We start from the raw sequence: 22,846 nt of genomic DNA, 5'->3' as shown, positions 1-22,846 counted from the left end.
CAGCCTTGACTTCTTGGGCTCCAGTGATCCTCCTTCCTCAGCCTCCCAGTAGCTACGATTACAGGCGTGTGCCACTATGCCTGGCTAATTTTTGTATTTTTGGTAGAGACGGGGTTTCACCACGTTGCCCAAGCTGGTCTCAAGCTCCTGAGCTCAAGCAATCATCCACTTTTGCTTCCCACAGTGCTAGGATTACAGGCATGAGCCACCACGCTCGGCAAGCTTCAAATTTACATAAAGTCTGAAGTTTGGAATCCATAGTGTGGAATGGGGAAGGAAGAAAAGCTCTTTAAGAGATACAATCAGTGTTTTCTTTGGTTGTTAGAGTGTTGAAACAGATCAGACACTTTAGCACAGTAAGAGTTAACCTCCCTCACTGGGCCCCAGCAGGCAGCCCAGGAGCAGTGAGGTCACAGTGGGTTGACAGGGTCTGTTTGTTTGCCTGAGAGTTGACAAGCTGCACGCACAAAACTCATCCAAGCAGAAGAAGCATCCATGCATGATAAACTTGAACCAATAACAAAGTCTTGAACATTAAATCATAACCGCTTTTTTGTTTGTGTTTGTGTTTGTGTGTGTGTATACTGCTTTTTGATCTTGCACCAAACCATAAACTCCATGGGCACAGAGACCACGTTTATCTTGTTTATCATGTTCATCATGTGGCTAGCACGGATAAGGAATTTAGGAAATATGTGTTGAATAAAAGAGTAAGTGAATGTTGTTTGTCACCACATTTAGTTGAGTCCTGCCTCCATCCGAAGCAAAAAGAAAGCTGAAGGTCAACATAGAAGCTGTGGTTCTACAAGCTCTGCATGATGCTGGAGCGCACTGGCATTGCTTGGGTGGCCCCTTCATGAACAGGAACACAAAAGAGAGGGAAAGGCATTTCCCCACTGGACATAGACACTGCTCTGCCCAGTGCAGAGTTGATGCCTGAAGGGCTCCAGTTCCCTGGGGGAATGCTCAGCAGGCGTGGAGAGAGAGTTGCCATCGGCCTGGGTGCCTGGATTTAGGAGCACAAGTGAGATTTCCCTCAGACCCCCAGAAATACTTGGGCAGAGAAGGAGACACTGAAATGTTGTTATTACCTTAAGGTGGCCCCATTTGCACATTCCCGCAGGTTAGCAAGACCCAGGGATGCTCAGGTTACTTATCTGGAACCTAATGTTGAAATACTATGAATTCCGCATCACAGACTAATTACTACTACTGGGATGAGAGCCCCTGGCCTTTTGGGATGGTGGCAGTGGCACTGGTGGAGCCCAGCTGCCTGTGGCCTCAAGTTGAGGTGGGCTGAAAGTTCAAACAGAAAGAGAATGTGAAGGCAGCTTCACTAGATCTTCCAAGGATGTTAATTCCTCTGCAGCTATAGAAGAGATGAGGCACATGGTAGACGCAGAGGGGTCTGGGATCTGGCAAACAGTGGCTCTTACTCAAAACAGTGAGCTGCTAAAAAGGTTGAATCTCCTCTTAAATGGAAGAGAAGGGGAAAAAAATGAGATGGGCCAGAGTCCTTAGGTAGCAGAGCACCTCTCCAGTCCCCAGCCTCGGAGTGTCCCCATAAAGTGGGGGCCATCGAGTGGAACAAGAAAGGGGAAGATCTTCAATTACTTGAGGAAATTGAATTCAGTGAGGGTATTTCTTCGAGCCCCGGGAAAGGGCCTTCGGTGGTACCCGTCAGGGAGCTGAGTATATGTTCCTGCAATTTGGAGGACAGGGTGAGCAGCTAGCTGGTTCATTTCTAGAAATGGAAAAACACATATACACACAAAAACACACACACAACAAAAAAGAACACCAGGAGTCTAGCTACCTGCCCTGATGGTAGAACAAGGGAGGTAGGTGGGTTTCAGGGCTGCCAGCCTTCCGCAATTGCCGGGGGCACTGGATTCATGTTTCCTGTGGACCACAGGTGGGGCCAGCATAAGAGAGAGATGGCAGGGGATGGCATTAGACTCTGTCTAAAAGGGTCACCTGAAGGGGTTTGGTGATCCTAATAGAGGGATGAATCGCCAGACTCTTAGAAGCTGCAGAAAGAAATATAATTGACCAGCCTAAGGAAGGGCATTTGTCCACCTCAGAGAATTATGTGATGAGAAATTGTAGCAAAGGGAAGGTGTTAGCTCAGAAAAATCCACGGAAGTGCCTGATGAAAGGAAGAATCAGCTATGCCTAATGACCCAGGCAGTGCTTCTGCCATCTCACAGTAATTCTAGTGCAATGAAACCTCCTGGCCCCTCCCTCTCACCACTGGAACCCTGGAGAGGTCCAGGGTCCAAGTTAGCAAGGTGAGGGAGGAGGGATAGAAGCATGCATACACAATGAACCTGTGTAGGTAGAACCCAGGTTCAGCAGCTGAGAGAAAAACTGTATGTCAAAAGACAAAGTGTGTTTCTCATTAATTGTTCCAACATTAGGAGTCTTGGGCTGGACAGAGTGACTCCGTGGTGTTGGGGACCCCAGCTCCTTCTGTCTTGCTGCTCTGCCATTGCATCAAGGGCTGCTCCCCCTTGAAAGGTTGAAATGACTCTCCACATCTGCTGGGTCAGCATTCCAGCCAGGGAAAGAGGGAAAGGGGAAACTGATGCCACCCATGCTGTTTGAGGGCAGAACAAAAGGTTGCTTACGTCGTTTTGATTCAGACCCGTTGGCCAAAAGTTAGTCTCACAGCCACACCTGGCTGCAAGGGATACTGGAAAATGTAGTCTTGTTTTAGGCTGGCAATAAGTCCAGCAAAAATTTGGGAGTCCTACTAATCAGGAAGAAGAGGAGAATGAATATTTGGGGACAACTGCAATTTCTGCCACAAAGCACAAAGTGGGAAGTCAGAGGTCACCACACACCTCAATTCCCATTGAGGGCTGCTGGTCTGTAAATAGCATAAAGTAAGGGAAGAAATCTCAAATTTAAATAAAGTTTGAAGTTTCTACTATTACATGAGATTTAATACTTTACTATTTAAATAGATTTAAGACCATTTAATTACTTATTAAACTCCTTGGGGAATTGGAGTAACCCAGTGACCTTAGATTACCTACAAATGACTAGAAAGTTCATGGGGCTTGCTCCAAATTTCATCTTGGGGCAAAAGGAGAAGAAATCCCACAAAATGGATTTAAAGGGACACGGTGAAGTGAAAATAAAATTGCTTCCTGATCCCCCTTTCTTTAGTTAGATTAGGCTAGGCTGTGATAACAAAAAAACAAAATTTCAATAACTGGCTGGTTGGGACTCTATACCCAGTGAGTGGTTTTGTCGGAGATGTTTGAATCAGAGCAACTCCATCTTAAATAGGGGCTGGGTAAAATGAGGCTGAGACCTGCTGGGCTGTATTCCCAGGAGGTTGGGAATTCTTAGTCACAGGATGATATAGGAGGTCAGCACAAGATACAGGCCACAAAGACCTCGCTGATAAAATAGGATGCAGTAAAGAAGCCGGCCCAAACCAAGATGGTGACAAAAGTGACCTTTGGTCATCATCACTGCTCATTACATGCTAATTATAATGCATTAGCATGCCAAAAGTCACCCCCCCACCAGCACCAAGATAGTTTATAAATGCTATGGCAATGTCCCAGAGTTACCCTATATGATCTAAAAGGAAGAGGAACCCGCAGTTCCAGGAAATCCACATCCCTTTCCCAGAAAACTCATGGATATCCCACCCCTTGTTTAGCATATGATCAAGAAATAACTGGCTAGGCGCTGTGGCTCATGCCTGTAGTCCCAGCACTTTGGGAATCCAAGGCAGGCGGATCACTTCAGGTCAGGAGTTGGAGATCAGCCTGACCAACATGGTGAAACCCCATCTCTACTAAAAATACAAAATTAGCCGGGAGTGGTGCATGCCTGTAAACCCAGCTACTCAGGAGGCTGAGGCAGGAGAATCGCTTAAACCAAGGAGGCAGAGGTTGCAATAAGCTGAGATCGCGCCATTGCACTCCAAGAGCAAAATTCTGTCTCAAAAAAAAAAAAAAAAAGGAAAAGAAAGAAAGAATCATAAAAATAGCCAACTAGCAGCCCTCAGGGCCACTCCACCTATGAAGTGTAACCACTCTTTTATTCCTTTATTTCTTAATAAACTTGCTTTCACTTTACTCTGTGGACTTGCCCCAAATTCTTTCTTGCACAATGTCTAAGAACCCTCTCTTGAGGAGTGACTGGATCATGATCCCTTTCCAGTAATGATTTGTGCACCCAAACTTTGGTTTCCTTAATTTGTGGGCCCATAGATGGTCAGCCCTCAGACTCTTGTCTCTTCTTATTGCAGGTTATACCTGTGACCTGGGCCCAGAGCTATGGGCACAGCTCTGGAACAGCATCTGCAGGCTTTCTACCACTTGGCTATTCTTTATTTTATTTATTTATTTTTTTTTTTTTTGAGACGGAGCCTTGCTCTCACCCAGGCTGGAGTGCAGTGGCACAATCTTGGCTCACTACAGGCTCCACCCCCTGGGGGTTCACATCATTCTCCTGCCTCAGCCTCCCGAGTAGCTGGGACTACAGGTGCCTGCCACCTTGCCCGGCTAATTTTTTGTATTTTTAGTAGAGACGGGGTTTCACCGTGTTAGCCAGGATGCTCTCGATCTCCTGACCTCGTGATCCGCCCGCCTCAGCCTCCCAAAGCGCTGGGATTCCAGGCATGAGCCACTGCACCCGGCCTTGGCTATTCTTTAAAAAAAAAAAAATTATTGAGACATAATTTCACAGATTTAAAGTGTGCACTTTGATCAGTTTTGTCGTATTTGTATACTATGAAACCGTCACCACAAGATAGTGAACACATCCATACCTCTCAAAAGTTTTCTCATGCTCATTGTACTTCCTTCCCTCCTGCCATGCCCATTCTCAAACAGCCACTGATCTGCTTTCTGTCACTGTAGATTATTTGCTTCTCCTAGAGTTTTATATAAATGAAATCATATAGTATGTATTCTTCTTTTTTTTTTTTTTCTGGTTTCTTTCACTCTGGCCATTCACTTCCAAGAGATAATGTATTAGTCCATTTTCATACTGCTATGAAGAAATACCCAAGACTGGGCAATTTATAATTCTGAGCTGAGTGCGTGGCTCATGCCTGTAATCCCAGCACTTTGGGAGGCTGAGGCAGGCGGATCACCTGAGGTCAGGATTTCAAGACCAGCCTGGCCAGCATGGTGAAACCTCATCTCCACTAAAAATACAAAAATTAGCCAGCTGTGATGACACACACCTGTAATCCCAGCTACTCAAGAGGCTAAGGCAGAAGAATCACTTGAACTCAGGAGATGGAGGTTGCAGTGAGCCGAGATCATGCCACTGCACTCCAGCCTGGGTGACAGAGTGAGACTCAGTCAAAAAGAAGGAAGGAAGGACAGAAGGAAGGAAGGAAGGAAGGAGAGAGAGAAAGAAAGAAAGAAGGAAGGAAGGAATGAAGGAAGGAAGGAGAAGAGATTTAATGGATTCACAGTTCCACATGGCTGTGGAGGCCTCACAATCATGGTGGAAGGTGAAGGAGGAGCAAAAGCATGTCATACATGGCAGCAGGCAAGAGCATATTCAGGGGAATTTCCCTTTATAAAACCATCAGATCTCATAAGACTTATTCACTATCATGAGAATAGCATGGGAAAAACCCACCACCCAAGATTCAGTTACCTGCCACCAAGTCCCTCCCATGACACATGGGGATTATGGGAACTATAATTCAAGATGATATTTGGGTGGAGACACAGCCAAACCATATCATTCCTCCCCGGCCCCTCCCAAATTTCATGTCCTCACAATTCAAAACACAATCATGCCTTTCAACAGTCCACCAAAGTCTTAACTCATTTCAGCATTAACTCAAAAGTCCAACTCCAAAGTATCATTTGAGACAAGGCAAGTCCCTCTTCCTATGAGTCTGTATATCAAAAGCAAGTTAGTTACTTCCTAGATACAATGGGGGTATAGGCATTGGGTAAATACACCCATTCCAATGGGATACATTGGCCAAAATAAAGGGGCTACAAGCCCCATGCAAGTCTGAAATACAGTAGGGCAGTCATTAAACCTTAATGTTCCAAAATACTCCCCTTTGACTCCATGTCTCACATTCAGGTCATGCTGATGCAAGAGATGGGCTCCCACAGCATTGGGTAGTTCTGCCTCTGTGGCTTTGCAGGGTACAGCCCCCCTTCCAGCTGCTTTCATGGGCTAGTGTTGAGTGTCTCCAGCTTTTCCAGGTGCATGGTGTAAGCTGTTGGTGGATCTACCATTCTGGGGTTTGGAGGACGGTGGCCCTCTTCTCACAGCTCCACCAGGCAATGCCCCAATGGGGAACTCTGTGTAGGGGCTCTGACCCCACATTTCCCTTCTGCACTGCCCTAGAAGAGGTTCTCCATAAGGGCTCCACCCCTGCAGCAAACTTCTGCCTAGACATCTAAGCATTTCCATACATGCTCTGAAACCTAGGCAGAGGTTCTCAAACCTCAATTCTTGACTTCTGTGCACCCACAGGCCCAGCACCATGTGTAAGCTATCAAGGCTTGGGGCTTGGACCCTCTGAAGCAATGGCCTGAGCTGTAGGTTGGCCCTGTTTAGCCACAGCTGGAGCTAAAGTAGCTGGGATGTAGGGCACCATGTCCCCAGGCTGCACAGAGCAGGGGTCCCTGAGCCCAGCCCACAAACCCTTTTTCCCTCCTAGGCCTCCAGGCCTGTGATGGGAGGGGCTGCTATGAAATTCTCTAATATTCCCTGGAGACATTTTCCCCATTGTCTTAGTGATTAACATTCCACTCCTTTTTACTTATGCAAATTTCTGCAGCAAACTTGAATTTCTCCCTAGAAAATGGGTTTTTCTTTTCTATCGCATCATCAGACTGCAAATTTTCCAAATTTTTATGCTCTACTTCCACTTGAACAGCTTTACCACTTAGAAATTTCTGCTGCCAGATACCCTAAATCATTTCTTTCAAGTTCAAAGTTCGACAGATCTCTAGGGCAGGGGCAAAATGCCGCCAGTCTCTCTGCATAGCAAGAGTGACCTTTACTCCAGGTCCCAACAAGTTCCTTATCTCCATCTGAGACCACCTTAGCCTGGACAAATATTGTCCATATCACTGTCAGCATTTTGGTCAAAGCCATTCAACAAGTCTCTAGGAAGTTCCAAAGTTTCCCACATTTTCCTGTCTTCTGAGCCCTCCAAGTCTTGAGGAAGTTCCAAACTTTCCCACATTTTTGTGTCTTCTTCTGAGCCCTCTAAACTTCTAACCTCTGCCTGTTACCCATTTCCACATTTTCAGGTATCTTTATAGCAGTACCCCACTTTACTGGTACCAATTTACTGTATTAATCAATTTTCTTTTTTTTTTTTATTTTTGAGACAGTCTTGCTCTGTCACCCAGGCTGGAGTGCGGTGGCACGATCTTGGTTCACTGCAACCTCCACCTCCCAGATTCAAGCAATTATCCTTCCTCAGCCTCCCAAGTAGCTGGGATTATAGGCACCCACCACCACGCATGGCTAATTTTTGTTTGTTTGTTTGTTTTGTTTTGTTTTGTTTAGTAGAGATGGGGTTTCGCCATATTGACCACCAGGCTGATCTTGAACTCCTGGCCTCAAATGATTCACCTGCCTCAGCCTCTCAAAGTGCTGGGATTAGAGGCATGAGCCACTGCACCCAGCCGTATTAGTCCATTTTCATACTGCTATGAATAAATACCTGACACTGGGTAATTTATAAAGAAAAAGAGGTTTAATGCATTCACAGTTCCACATGGCTGAGGAGGCCCTCAAAATCATGGCAGAAGATGAAGGAGGAGCAAAGGCATGTCTTACATGGCAGCAGGCAAGAGCATGTGCAGAACTACCCTTTATAAAACCATGAGATCTCATGAGACTTATTCACTATCACAAGAAGAATAGCATGGGAAAAACCTGCCCCTCATGATTCAGTTACCTCCCACCAGGTCCCTCTCATGACACGTGGAGATTAAGGAACCTACAATTCAAGATGAGATTTGGGTGGAGACCCAGCTAAACCATATCAGACACCATTCTAATGGAAAACAGCTCAGCTGAAAGAATCCTGCCAAAAACTCAGGCTACCTGTCTGTGCAGCAATTCAGAGTCATGAATTCTTGTTAAGCCATGTGATTTTTCTATGAGGATGCCAAGTCTACTTTCTGATTAATGGACCTCTCTTAATCAGAAACAAGCACAATTTACACTCATAATTTTTTGCCAAAATATATAACCTTAAACATCACCTCTCTCCCCTGCTTGTCAGTTCTCATCAATTAATCTGGTCTGAAGAAGAAAAAAAACTCAGTTAAGGGAAACCAAGTGCACAGAGGATTTCTTGAAGAATATATTTTGCAGATTATGCAATTACAGACATTTGCAGCACTATGAATTTGGACTGTTTGTTTTAACCCTTCACAGAATCTCTTACAGTGAATTGTGCTTTGTCAGTCTGCTCTTAGATTGCAGGGACTCAATAAGAATCAGATGTAATGCAAAATAATTTATGGATGATATGGTATGATGTGTAGAATTTGCTTTAAAAGATCTCCAGCTGAAAAAGTGGTAGGAGTAGGTTAAGTGAGTATGGTCAAGTTTTGACAGTTTTTAAAACTTTGTGATGGATACAGCAAGACTCATTATACACTCACGGCTTCTGTGTATGTTTGAAATTGTCGTCATAAGCAGAGTTTTTTAAAAGAGACATAAGAAGTTCACCATTGTCTTTACTATAGGGATATTGTTAAAGATTTATTTTATTCATTACTTTGCAAACCAGTATACTTTTGATAAGAAATTAAGAATAATCTTAAAAAATAATACTTATCTTAGTCCTGCCTAGTACAAAGTAAGCATGTAATAAGCAATAGTTATTGTTTATTGTGTAATGATTTCATCAGAATTCATTTGTGGGTATTAGCAGCCTGACCTCCTCGGAACTTGGAGGTTTCCTTTGATATTGGACAAAGTACAAAGAAAAAGGTATCTTCTGTAAGGTTAGTTGTAAGAGGTTTTCTGGTAGCATACTGAATATAGGAAGAATTTCTGAAAGAACCTTTAAGAACTCTAGTGTCTCAATCCAGAAGGTAAAAATTTAATATGAAGTATTAAAAAAAAAATGTACCATGACTAACCAGGAGTACAAAGATAGCTCTATGTTTTAAAATATATTCAAATGTATCATATTCAAATATATTCAAATTTTAAAGATAGTCTTATATTTTAAAATATATTCAAATTTATCATCTCTGTAGGCCAAAGAAAATAAGCCATATGATCATCTTGATTATGATAAATGGTTCAACTGGCTAACCATTTGAGAAACAATAATAATTAGAATTATCTCTCTATACTCAAAATCAATTCCATATGAATATAAATGTGGAAATTTTTAAAAGTGCAAAATGAAAACAAGGGATGAGATTAGGGAGGAAGAAAACTACTCTGTGCTTCCTGGCTTCGTCTTTGATCCTGTTCCATCCTCAGAGAATGCAGAGTAAGTAAACTGTGACAGCTCTTTCACTTTTGCATCTCGACATATTCCCCAACCTCTCTCATCTACTTGAATGCCAATTCCTTTTTTGCATTCTAGGCTTTATTACATCCACTTTTCAATTCCTGCAATAACTAGATTCCATAATAAGAAAAGACTGTACTTGGCTGATTGCTTTCATAATGTACCTAAGGTTAATATTTAAGTGTGAATTCCTCAAAGCTCTTGTGATAGGCTTCTCAAGGCATGGCAACATTCCTCACCTCTCTTCTGCTGTATCATATTATATTATTGTGTCTCTGTGATACAATAAAGAATTTGACTGCCCTTTGTCCCTGGTTCCTAGGAGGGAAACTAAATCCTTGGAATTTCCTGAGTAATATGAGTATCTTTGTTATTCATGAGCCCCTTGGATCACACCTGGGTTTATGCTAAGAGAGAACTCAGGATGGGAGGTTGGTCATCAGAAAGATCAACCATATGATAAAAGGATTGGGCCTCAGAGCCAGCCCAGCCTCCATGGAGGGTAGGAGGACTAGAGATTGCGTTCAATTCGGTGGCAAATGAGTCAACCAATTGTGCCTATGTAATGAAAACTCTGGACACCAAAGTTTGGTGGAGCTTCCTGGTTGGTGAACACATCCATGTACCAGGAGGGTGACACAGCCTGATTCACAGAGAGAAGACACAGAAGCTCTGCTTGGGAGACCTGCCCAGACCTCGCCCTACGTGTGTCTTCATTAGTCAGTCTGGTCCTCCTGATTTGTATCCTTTGTAACAAGCCTGTAATCGTAAGTATAACATTCTCCTGAGTTTGGTGAGTTGTTCTAGCAGATTATCAAACCCGAGGGGGTTGTGGGTACCCCCCAGATTTGTAGCCAGTTGGTCAGAGGAGCGAGTAGCCTGGGAACCTCCACACTTGTGGCTGGCGGCAGAAGTGAGGGCAATCTCTTTGGGACTGAAACCTGTAGTTAGTGTTGTGCTGCACTATTCCAGTCCCTTATCCACCTACATTCCTGTCATTTCCTTGTCAGGGCCTTGCTGTGATGTCTCCATTTGGGTGATTTCATAAAGGTTAGAGATGAGGGAGGACAGATTTACCTGGAGAACAAATTCCTAGGCCTTTTGATACTTTTTTTTTGAGACAGGGTCTCTCGCTCTGTCACCCAGGCTGGAGTGCAGTGGTGCAATCCAGGCTCACTGCAACATCGCCTCCCAGCCCCCACTCCCATGCTCTGGGCTCAAGCGATCCTTCCACATCAGCCTCCAGGGTAACTGGGACCACACGTGCACACCAGCACGCCCAGGTTTTTTGTTTGTTTGTTTGTTTTTGTATTTTCAGTAGTGAAAGTGTTGCCCAGGCTGGTCTCGAACTCCTGACTGAGCTCAAGCGATCTGCCCCGCTCAGCCTCCCCAAAGTGCTAGTATTACAGGCATGAGCAATCGCGCCCAGCCAATATACATTCTTAACAATTTTTTACTTATCAATTCTCTGTTCTGGCTTTGTATCTCTGATTTGACTAGATTATCCCTGTTTTGGCAAACACTAACAATATTTATATAAGTTTAGCCTATATGCCTTAAAGATGTTTTCTCCTACTTCCAGAACTTTCTCAGTTGTGTGTGTGAGTACGCCTGGCTTTTCATCAAAGAGCTTTGCTGTCTTGATGCTTCCTTTTCTGTGAACACAGCAATAAATAGATTCTGCAGAACAAATGAGTGAGTAATTTTTTTTTTTTTTTTTGAGACAGAGTCTCGCTCTGTCACCCAGGCTGGAGTGCAGTGGAGCTATCTTGGCTCACTGCAGCCTCTGCCTGCTAGGTTTGAGTAGCTATTGTACAATAGTGACTACTGCCACAAAGTCAAATATACATTGCTTATAATCTCTGAATTGAAGTACAAATTTTACTTTCTCTTTTTTTTTTCCTTTGGAGTTGGAGTCTCCCTCTGTCACCCAGGCTGGAGTGCAGTGGCAGGATCTCAGCTCACTGCAAACCCCGCCTCCTGGGTTCAAGTGATTCTCCTACCTCAGCCTCCCGAGTATCTGGGATTACAGGCACGTGCTACCATGCCCAGCTAATTTTTTGTGTTTTTAGTGGAGGCAGGGTTTCACCATGTTGGGCAGGCTTGTCTCGAACTCCTGATCTCAGGTCATCCGCCTGCCTTGACCTCCCAGAGTGCTGGGATTACAGGCATGAGCCACCACACTTGGCCTTTTTTTTTTTTTTTTTTTTAGTAGAAATGGGCTTCCCCACCTACCCCCACCTGGCATGGTGGCTCATGCCTGTAATCCCAGCACTTTAGGAGGCCGAGGGGGACAAATCACCTGAGGTCAGGAGTTCGAGACCAGCCTTGCCAACATGGTAAAACCCCATCTCCACTAAAAATACAAAAACTTAGCCAGGCATGGTGGCACGTGCCTGCAATCCCAGCTACTCAGGAGGCTGAGGCAGGAGAATCACTTGAACCCAGGAGGCAGAGGTTGCAGTAAGCTGAGATTGCGCCATTGCACTCCAGCCTGGGCAACAAGAGCAAAACTCCAACTCAAAAAAAAAAAAGAAAGAAAAGAAAAAAAAAGAGAAATGGATTCTCACTATGTTGCCTAGGCTGGTCTGGAACTCCCAGGTTCAAACGATCCTCCCTCCTTGGCCTCCCAAAGTGCTATGATTACATGTGTGACCCACCGTGCCCAGCTCTAAATATCTTTAATTGTAAGTGTGTAGCATTCCATACAATCCAAGCACAGTTTTCTATAATGGGTTGAGCTAGATCAACAAGGCTATAGATGGCTGGTTCATGATCACCAGGTTGGTGGGTAAAATCAGCCATTAATCTCCTATGAAAGGCCAGGCACAGCAGCTCATGCTTGTAATCCCAGCACTTTGGGAGGCCAAGGCAGGTGGATCGTTTGAGCTCAGGAGCTCAAGACCAACCTAGCCAACATGGTGAGACCTCTCTCTACTAAAATACAAAAAACTAGCCGGGCTTGGTGGGGGTCACCTGTAGTCCCGGCTATGTGGGAGGCTAAGGCAAGAGAATTGCTTGAACCTGAGAGGCGGAGGTTGCAGTGAGCCGAAATGGTGCCACACTGCACTCCAACCTAGGCTACAGTGAGGTAGGAGTTATTAAGAAATTATTTTAGGCAGATAGAGAGGAAAAAGGGTCCGTGGAAAATTTTTCACAGCTCTTGTCTAGCATGAAAGCCCTGGCTCTTAGACTTGGGCCAGCAACCTTTGATAGGCAAATGCCAGCTGTTAGAAACTGGGTCCACCCAACATGGCTATTCCCACCTTTGTCCTCTTGTCCATGCCCCTACATGTGCCTGGCAGCACGGCCGCCCCCACATATCCCCACATGTGTGGAACATGACGCAGCCCTGCATTTGCATATTAAAAGGCTAGGGTGGGAGGGCCAGCTTTTTCGCTGGCTACGTGAATGACATGCCTGGTCAAACCAATCCCCTGAGCCCTAAGCAGATCAGACACTGCCTCCTCCACCCATCGAATATAGCTGGCTGGTATTACCTAAGTGCGGGGTTCCGTCTCTCGGCTTTGGAGCCCCCCTCCCTCTGTCTCTATACAAGAGAGTTTCTTCTTTCTTTCTTCTCTCTTCTTTCTTGCTTATTAAACTCTCTGCTCCTTAAAACCACTCCACGGGTGTTGGTGTCATCTTACCTAATTCGACGTGAGACAAGAGCCCTGGTGTTCCTCCACTCATCGGAGCCATATCAACAGTGGGTGACTCTGTCTCAAAAAAAAAAAAAAAACTCCTCTGAAAAACAGAATTTGAAACTTGAAGTGGACAAACATCATTTTTATTTTTTTAAAAAGTCGACAAATTCTTATAACCGACATTCATGGTCTCAAGTAACAAGTTGACAGTTTGAGCAACAGCTGCAGAAGATAAAAAAAAAAATTGAGGTATTTGCAAGAAGCTCTTGCTAGAAGGAATAAGAGGGGCTGAGCATTGAAGCCTGGGCCAGGTGGGCTGTCTTCCTTGTCTCCCCACATTCCATACCCCAGACACTGCTGATGGGGAGCTTAGGAGATGAGGGGTGGAAGGAGGAGGTGAGGCTGGGTTTCCTCCAGCTCAGGGATGTTGTCTTGAATCTCCCCATTGAAGGATAAGGAGGAAAGTGATGTCCCCACCAAGGCTGACAGGCTAAGGAAAGGGAAAGCATCTTTGGAGGTCCCCAGGCTAACTACTGAATATCCTGCCCCGGGTGTCCAAGCTCCACAGTGTGGCTGATGGCTGTGCCCTTGGCACCACTTCCCCCACATGCTGAGTGTTCTGGGAAGCAGGGAGCGCAAATGTGAGGACACGCTAGTGCCTTGGGGACCCTTCACTAAGACTGGCAGCCACCCCTTCCCCAACCCTCTTGTCCCTGTCTTTCAGAGATGGAGCCCATCCAGAACCCAGCTGTGCTGCTGCAAGGTGCATTCTCTCTCCCTCTCTCTTTCTCTCTTTCCAGCACACCAAATTCCCTACATTCTAGGGAGGGAGTTATCTCAGTCTCCAGCTGCCCCAGAGTGGTGAGCAGCATTCCACACACTCCAAGCATATAAGGAAGAAGGGGAGGAGGCTGGGGACTGGCAGAAGGAGCTCCCTGTGCAGAACAGCCAGGAAGGTAGCTGGGTAGGAAGGTAACCTGCATGGGCCCAGCCCAAGGCACTAGAAAATCAGCCTTCCCCAAATAATCACAGAAGCTTCCAAACGTGCCCCACCCCTTCAATGCTCCCTTCCCAGGGCTCTGCTGCTCCCTCTCCACTTTCTCTTGCTCTTTTTTCTTCCCACTCTAAGTGTCCTACTTCCATCTTCTTCCCATCTCTTTGTCTCTTTCTTCCCTCTCGGGCCCACCTTTGGCTTTTCTAGGCTTTGATAAAGAGTTTCCTGAGGCTCACCACTGGCAGCCTCTGGCTGAAATCTGGTCTCCTCTTCCTGCCTCTGCTCGCCTCCGTGGACTCCTAGACATGCTCCTTGAGCCTGTGGGCAGGCATCTCAGCACAGCTGTGGGATCTGGGGCTCAGAGACCCCCAACTAGCCTGTGCCTAGAATCATATTTCAATAGAATGATTTCTTTTGAATCTTATTGATGCAGAACTTTGTTCCTTAAACCCTAAAACCAAGTTCTTGTCACACAACCAGGAAAAGCTAGGAACGCAGACACATTGAAGGATGAGGGGAACAGAATTTATTGGGTGAAAAAGGAAAAGAAGAAAAAAAAACTCTCAGCAAAGCAAGAAGAGTTCCTGCCAACAGCACCCCCACCCCCAGATTGATTCCAGGCCACACACAGGAACTGAAGAGGCCAGGCTCCTCCCCAACTGCACATGGTGCGAACTTCCCGTGGCTCCAACCCCTTCTCCCAAGTGCATAGGCAGGTCGGAGATTCTCTGGGGACCCTTCCCCTTATCTACCTCCTGCATCTATCAATATGGTGAAACCCTGTTTCCACAAAAATTATGAAAGTTAACTGGGCCTGGTGGTGCACGGATGTGGTACCAGCTACTTGAAAGGCTGAGGTTGGAGAATCACCTGAGCCCGGGAGGTCGAGGCTGCAGTGAGCTGTGATTGCACCACTGCACTCCAGCCTGGGTGACAGAATGAGACCGTGTCTCAAAAATAAATTTAAAAATAAAATAAAAATAAAGAGTTGCAGCCTACAATGTACCATTCTGACTAGTGGGAAGCATAGCCTCTGGCAGAGCCTAGAGAAGGAACTTTGAGGGAGGGAGAGGAATAAAACAGGAATTTAAGCTGACTGGGTTGGCCAAGTATACATATTCAACAGGTTACAGAAGGAGCTATGAATATTCATGAAAGTGGTCCTGAAGCACATATACTGAATAAACTAGTATATTGCTTGCATACGACCCATGTGCACCTTAGGGTGGAGACTTAGCATTTAAATGTATTACAGCTGGCCGGGCACAGTGGCTCACACCTGTAATCCCAGCACTTTGGGAGGCTGAGGCAGGCGGATCACGAGGTCAGCAGATCGAGACCAGCCTGGCTAACATGGTGGAACCCCATCTCTACTAAAAATACAAAAAAAATTAGCCGGGCATGGTAGCGGGTGCCTGTAGTCCCAGCTACTTGGGAGGCTGAGGCAGGAGAATGGCGTGAACCTGGGAGGCGGAGCTTGCCGTGAGCCGAGATCGCGCCACTGCACTCCAGCCTGGGCAAGAGCAAGACTCCGTCTCAAAAAATAAGTAAATAAGTAAATAAATAAATAAAAAATGTATTACAATTAGGTTTTATACATCAAAAGGTCTTTTCAGGACACAAGGGAACTCAAGTATGCAGCATCTGTAAACCAGCCAGAACCAGTCTATGGTCAGTAGTCTCCTTATCAGGAGAAGGTTACTGAAATCAGTCTCATGTTCAATCCAAGCTGTAGTTTTGGCTGATGGATGATCTGCAAGTTGTTTTAATCTTGCTTATCTCAAGGCCAATGTTTGTTTGGCTGCTAGAGAAAAATTAAAACCTTGTGGCAGAACAGAGTTTTTTCTTTAAGTGCAGGGGTGTGTGACTTAACCCTGACCTGCCATGGCCTTAAGTCTTGTTTATAGTTTGGTCTTTCATTGGCTCAGATACTTTGTTCTGTCAGTCTTATGATCTCTGGTTTATTAATGTTGGTCAGTGGTTGTCTAAACCACAAAAGGGATGAGATATGATGAGGCGTGTCTGACCTCCCATCCTCTCCTGGCTGGGAACTCAGTGTTTAAGGTTTCTCTGGGGTCCCCTTGGCCAAGAGGGGGTCCATTAAGTCAATTGGGGGGCTTAGGATTTTATTTTCAGTTTACAAAATTATCTCACTATAGTCTCATAAGGAGACTGTGTTCTTCCCTGAAAGAAAGCTGACATCCTCTGCTGCTGGGGGTTAAGGGTGGCAGGGTCACACATAAACCAGGCATCAGAAGGGCTGTGGGCAGAGGCCAGAGCAGCCTGAATAAGGTGGGAAAGCCCAGGGTTGTTCTTGATAATGAACTGAGGTGGAAAGGGAGAAAGGCGTTGTTTTGTGAATCCACTGGAGACACTGAGCAGCGCACAGAAAGCAGATGTCAGGGAGTGGGAACCAGGGAGCTGAGTGGGTCCATCCTAAAAGGGGCAGCTCTGAGGCGTTCCTAACCTTTTAGTGCTGCAGGCCTTGTAGCCAAGCTTTGTGCCCTACCCACGGGTCCTCTAAGGTTGCCATTCAGATGACTCCGCCTTTAAGCCCCTGACACTGTTGAGGACTTACCCTGGCCACAGGAGCACTACCCATGGGTAGGGCAGGCTAGAAATGTCAGTGCCCTGGGGGCAGCCCTCAAGTGAAACGGGATTTGGTGGAGAAATGCCCCAGCTTCCTCAAGGGTAGGATGACTCTGAGGCATGCTCTATACAGTAGTCTCTTGAAGGTCCCAGTGGGATTGAGCCAAGGAGTTCATTACGTTCATTGCTCATCGATGCACCCCATGCTGGCTTCTGCCCTTTCCTGTCTACTTTATCAATTATGCCAGGGATTTCCTCTCTAATAACCTCCTTGCTTCAAATCTTTGTCTCCAGATCTGCTTCTGAAGGAAACGAACCTAAAACAGACCGCTTTGGCAATTTGTGAAAGCTGCTGTACTTCTCAGAATAATGGTGGGGTTTTGTTTTTTGTTTGTTTGTTTTGAGACAAGGTTTTGCTGTGTTGCTCAGGATGGAGTGCATTGTCATGATCACAGCTCACTGCAGCCTCCACCTCCTGAGTTCAAGAGATCCTTCTGCCTCAGCTTCCTGAGTAGCTGGGACTACAGGTGCAGGTCACCACACCCGGCAGAATAGTGTTTTAAATGTATAAAATAAAATAGATAATGATAGATGCAGGAGGCAGATAAAGGGGAGGGTCCCTGGAGAATCACCTGCCTGCACACTAGGAAAATGGGATGGAGCCACGGTAAGTTCGTGCCAAGTGTGCAGTGGTGGGGGAGGAGCCTGGCCTCTTCAGCTACTGGGTGTGGCCTGGAATCAATCTGTGGAGTGGGGACCTGTTGGCAGGAACCCCTCTTGCTCTTTGCTGAGAGGTTTTTCTTTTCTTCTTTTCTTTTTTCACCCAAAAAATTCCATTTCCCTCACCCTTCAAAGTGTCTGCCTGCTTAACTTTTCCTGGTCATGTGACAAGAACCCGGTTTTAGCTGAACTGAGGAGCAAAGTTCTGCATCAGTATTGCCAGGCTGGTCTCGAACTCCTGGGCTCAAGCAATCCACCCACCTCAGCCTCCCAAAGTGCTGGGACTGCAGATGTGAGCCATAATGCCCAGCCAGCTATAACTCTTTAAAAGAAATAAAGCTCTCCTTTCCAAATTTATGATTTTTCTTTTCTTTTCTTTTTTTTTTTAAGAGACAGGGTCTCACTCTGTCGCCCTGGCTGGAGTGAATAGCTCCCTGCAGCCTCAAACTACTGGGATCCACTTCAGCCTTCTGAGTAGCTAGGACTACAGGCGTGTGCCAGCACACCTAGCTAATTTTTATTTATTTGTTGGTAAAGAAAGGGTCTCACTATGTTGCCCAGGCTGGTCTCGAACTCTCAGCCTCAAGCAGTCCTCCCACCTCCACCTACCAAAGTGCAGGGATTACAGGCAAGAGCCACCATCTGCCCAGCCTAAAGTGATTTTTAAGTTAACATATCATTGTGAAATTAATTTGTGTTTTCTGTTTTTTCCTCACCTAACCCTGCCTCCCTCCCACTCTTCACACCACCCTGCACTTCCAAGCCAGGAGAAAGGACTTTGTGCTCCTTCACCTCAGAAACCTGAACTCAGAATTTCCTTGTAGACTTTTGTTTGCTGGAAACTGGAGTTCCCTGAGAGGATTAAGGGTGTGGTAGGGAGTGTCTAAAGGAGCCCAGTGCCTTGAGGGCAGCCAAGAAGACAGAGTCCCTGGAATGGATGGCTGAGGTAGGTGGATCCCTCTGGGGTGGAGACCTTCCCCAGCTCCACAGCCCCAGGCATGTCAAGGGCTATCAAGGCCTCAGAGGAGACCAGCTGCCTGGGGCACCTCAGGAAGCTATACCCTGACACCTGGACTCGAGTCCACAGATATCTCTGTACCCAAACCAGTGGGCAAGCAAAGGAGCCCTTGCCTTTGGGAGACCTCAGGATGTTGACCATGAGAACATCATGGATGGGCGCGGTGGCTCGCTCCTGTAATCCCAGCACTTTGGGTGGCCAAGGCAGGTGGATCACCTGAGGTCAGGAGTTCAAGACCAGCCTGGCCAACATGGTAAAACCCTATCTCTACTAAAAATACAGAAATTAGCCAGGCACTGTGGCAGGCGCCTATAATCCCAGCTACTCGGGAGGCTGAGGCAGGAAAATCGCTTGAACCTGGGAGGCAGAGGTTGCAGTGAGCCAAGATCACGCCACTGTGCTCCAGCCTGGGCAACAAGAGAGAAACTCTATCTCAAAAAAAAGAACATCATGGACTCCAAAGGGCCTGAAGTGGAGAGTCCTGAAGTCATCTCAGACCATAAACCCACCCTAAGGGTAGAAGGAAGCACACTAAGATGATAGGAACAGAAGACAGGAGCCTGGGTCCATCATGCCAGGGAGCCTCCACACCTGCCCTGGATGTTTCATCTCAGACCTCGTGGACAAAGCAGAGAAATAAGTATCTACTTTGTTTAAGCCACTTTATTTTCAATTTTTTGTTTCAAGTAGGCTTTTCATGAAGGTCCCAGTCTGACAGCATTAATTGGTGGGCTAGAATTTGTGGATGGTTTCCGTGTATGTATTCTGCAAAACCATCCATAAGAAAGAGTTGAACAAGTCTTGGGACTAGCTAGAGAAGTGGGCAAAAAAAGAGAGGAAGTGGCCGGGTGCGGTGGCTCACACCTGTAATCCCAGCACTTTGGGATGCTCAGGCAGGCAGATCACGAGATCAAGAGATTGAGACCGTCCTGGCCAACATGGTGAAACCCCGTCTCTACTGAAAATACAAAAATTAGCCGGGCGTGATGCCGTGCGCCTGTAGTCCGAGCTACTCGGGAGGTGGAGGCAGGAGAATCACTTGAACCCAGGAGGCAGAGGTTGCAGTGTGCCAAGATCGTGCCACTGCTCTCCAGCCTGGAGACAGAGCGAGAATTCCGTCTCAAAAAAAAAAAAAGAGAGAGAGAGGAAGTAGCCTTTCCACTGCCCCTGCCATGCCTAGAAGGTTCCCCAGCATAAGAAGAGATCATTTGCATCTCAAACAGCACAATAAGCAGCCTGCTGGGTGGCCAGGGAAACTGTCCAGGACAGGACTGTGCCAGAGGCCTTTTCTTGTCCTTTGAATATTTCAACTTCTGTTCAGGAAGGCTTGGGCTTTCCCGGGACAAAATAATTTTTAACACTTTGTCTTATTAAATATTAAATAAATATATTTGTAAAAGATACAGAAATGAATAACAATGATACAAAGAATGACAAAGTGACCTTTTAAATTTCAGACCAATTCCATCTAAAAAAATCCAAGCCACCTATAGCTGTTGGTTTGATTGCAATAACCAATACTGGACCATGGTTACTTAACCTATCAACCCAAGAAGAAATCTTTCATAACTGTGATGATCACGAAGGAAATATAAACATGGCTAACCTGTGTCATGAAAAATGGGAGCTAATTAAGGTATCTGAAATGAGTGAGGAGACTGAGGATGTTCTGAAGGAAATGCAGGAAGGAGAATTAGCCTAAGTGCTTCCATGTTGAACTTATACATAAATCTTTCCTTGGTTGGCAAGAGTCCAGAATATGACATCACAGTGTGTGAAGGAGGCTGAGAGGAAACAGACTGTCCCATGCATTGCTGGCAGCAGTGCAGATGGCACAGTTCTGTGGAGCAGACCTGCAATATCTACCAGAACTATACACGCACAAACCCTTTGACTCAGAGATCCTCCTTCTGGGAATCTATCTTATAGATTCATCTACACAAAGGTAAACTTGCTTATATATAAGGTTATTCACTGTGGCATTATTTATAATAACAACAGATCAGAAACAGCCCAACAACCCAGCAATAGGAGACTGGCGGAACACACAGCTCTGTTAGATCCACCAGTGGAATACTATAGAGCTGTCAAAATGAAAAAGGCAGGAGGAACAGCTTTACGTGGTGATAGGGAAGGATATCCAGTATATTTAGTTAAGATTTTAAAAGGAAGGAGCAAGAAGTATATAACATGCTTTTTTTGTGTAGTAAAAGAGGAAATAAAAGTATTTTATTTATATTTGCATAAAGCAATGTTGGGAGAATAAATAAGGCACTATTATGGTAAAAATGGTTACTGACGAGCAATGTGAGGGGAAAAAGAGAGGGTAGGGATGGGGTAGGAGTGATATTTCTCATGTACTTACTGATGTCATTTTTATTTGAGCTACATAAATGAAATATCATTTTAAAAACTAGGCCTGGGTGTGGTGGATCACACGTGTAATCCCAGCACTTTAGGAGGCCAAGGGGGGAGGATGGCTGGAGCTCAGGAGTTCAAGACCAGCCTGGCAACATAGCAAGACTTTGTCTCTACTGAAAAAATTTTTTAAATTAGCCAGGCATGGTGCCACACGCCTGTAGTCCCAGCTACTCATGAGGCTGAGGTGGGAGGATTGCTTGAGCCCAAGAGTTGAAGGCTTCAGTGAGCCACTGCACTTCAGCGTGGGTGACAGAGCAAAATACTGCCTCAAAAAACATACATAGAATTTTAAAAATCCATATCTGGACGATTTATTAAAATCAAAGAAATATGGAGGGCAGCTATTTAGTAACCAAGAAATAAGGACAGGGATCAAAAATAATTGTGTTTTGTTTTTCTGACCAAGTCCCTCCTATGGTCCCATGCCCTACTTTTCATAAAAACAAAATTTCCAAACTTGGAGACATTTCAGGGAATCCTTGCCAAGAAAAATGCTGATAAATTGATGGACACGGGAGCCTACAATGCAAAAAAAGAGAAAGCTATAAAATGTTCCAGGTGGCTTGAGAAGCATGTTATTTTTGTCATTTGGGGCTATAAAATATACATGAAATGTCACATTCCTTACTTTTACTCAATCAAATGTAATCTGCTCTGTGTCCCACCCAGAAGACTGGGAGGAAATTCAACCCTAGTCATTAGTGGGGCTGTCTCCTCCCTCCAACACATTACAAAATACCAGGGGCTTAGGCAGTACCAGAAAAGCTGGGAGCAAGGCCGGTCCTTAGTACCCAGGATAGCCATCTTAGTTCGCTCTAGCTGCTGTGATGGAATACCAGAGACTAGGTGACTTAAATGACAAATATGTTTTTTTGTTTGTTTTTGAGACAGGGTCTCACTGTATCACTCAGGCTGGAGGGCAGTGTTGCAATGTCACCTCACTGCATCCTCGACCTTCCAGGCTCAGGTGATCCTCCTACCTCAGCCTCCCACGTAGCTGGGACTATAGGTGCACACCACCACATCTGGCTAATTTTTTTTTTTTTTTTAGACACAGTCTCACTCTGTCACCCAGGCTGGAGTGCAGTGGCACAATCTCGGCTCACTGCAACCTCTGCCTCCCAGGTTCAAGCAATTTTCCTGCCTCAGCCTCCTGAATAGCTGGGACTACAGGTGCCAGCCACCATGCCCGGCTAATTCTTTGTATTTTTAGTAGAGATGGGGTTTCACCATGTTGGCCAGGCTGGTTTTGAACTCCTGACCTCAGGTGATCTGCCCTTCTTGGCCTCCCAAAGTGCTGGGATTACAGGCATGAGCCCCCATGCCAGCCTAAGTTTTTGTATTCTTGTAGAGACGAGGTTTTCACCATGTTGCCCAAGCTGGTCTCAAACTCCTGGGCTCAAGTAATCTGCCCACCTTGGTCTCCCAAATCTGTACTAGGATTACAGGTGTGAACCACCACACCCAGCTGAATGAATATGTATTTCTCACAGTTCTGGAGACTAGGAAGTCCAAGATCCAGATACCAGCAGATTTGATGTCTGCTGAGGGCTCACTTCCTGGTTCTCAGACTGCAGCCTTCTCACTACCAATGGCCGAGAGAGAGAGAGCTCTGGTCTCTAACTCATCTTATAAGGGCACTAATCACACATGGGGGCTCCACCCTCATGACCTCAGCTAAACCTAAGTACCTCCAAAAGGCCCCACCTTCAAATGTCATCACACTGGGGGTTGGGTTTTCAACATATTAATTATGGGGGGAGAGAGACATTTAGCCCATTGAAGCCACTATTGTTTCTCTAGCTCCCTCTACTTTCAGAGGCTACAGTCAAGTCCTGGAGTGATGTCCTCTGGGTCATGCCCAGCACTTCCCCTCACATCAGCAATGTCCACATCACCCATAGTAGAATCTCCCTGGGGACCCTGGCCTCTGTGCCCCTAGCTGGGAGAAA

The 22,846-nt window shown here is 45.8% G+C and overlaps 1 long non-coding RNA gene across 1 annotated transcript; it reads left to right on the top strand.

Annotated features, from left to right (window-relative positions):
• The first annotated feature begins 9,951 nt into the window (after positions 1–9,951).
• On the top strand, positions 9,952–21,937 carry LOC129060193 (uncharacterized). The gene is made up of 3 exons (XR_008526718.2): positions 9,952–10,272; positions 11,088–11,200; positions 18,219–21,937. It is a non-coding gene; the product is annotated as an uncharacterized LOC129060193 (long non-coding RNA).
• Positions 21,938–22,846: the final 909 nt, after the last annotated feature.

Source organism: Pongo abelii, chromosome 5 (genome assembly GCF_028885655.2).
Source record: "Pongo abelii isolate AG06213 chromosome 5, NHGRI_mPonAbe1-v2.0_pri, whole genome shotgun sequence".
NCBI classification, from domain to species: Eukaryota; Metazoa; Chordata; class Mammalia; order Primates; family Hominidae; genus Pongo; species Pongo abelii.
Note: the sequence above shows the minus strand (reverse complement) of the source record. Positions and strands in the feature narration are given on the sequence as shown.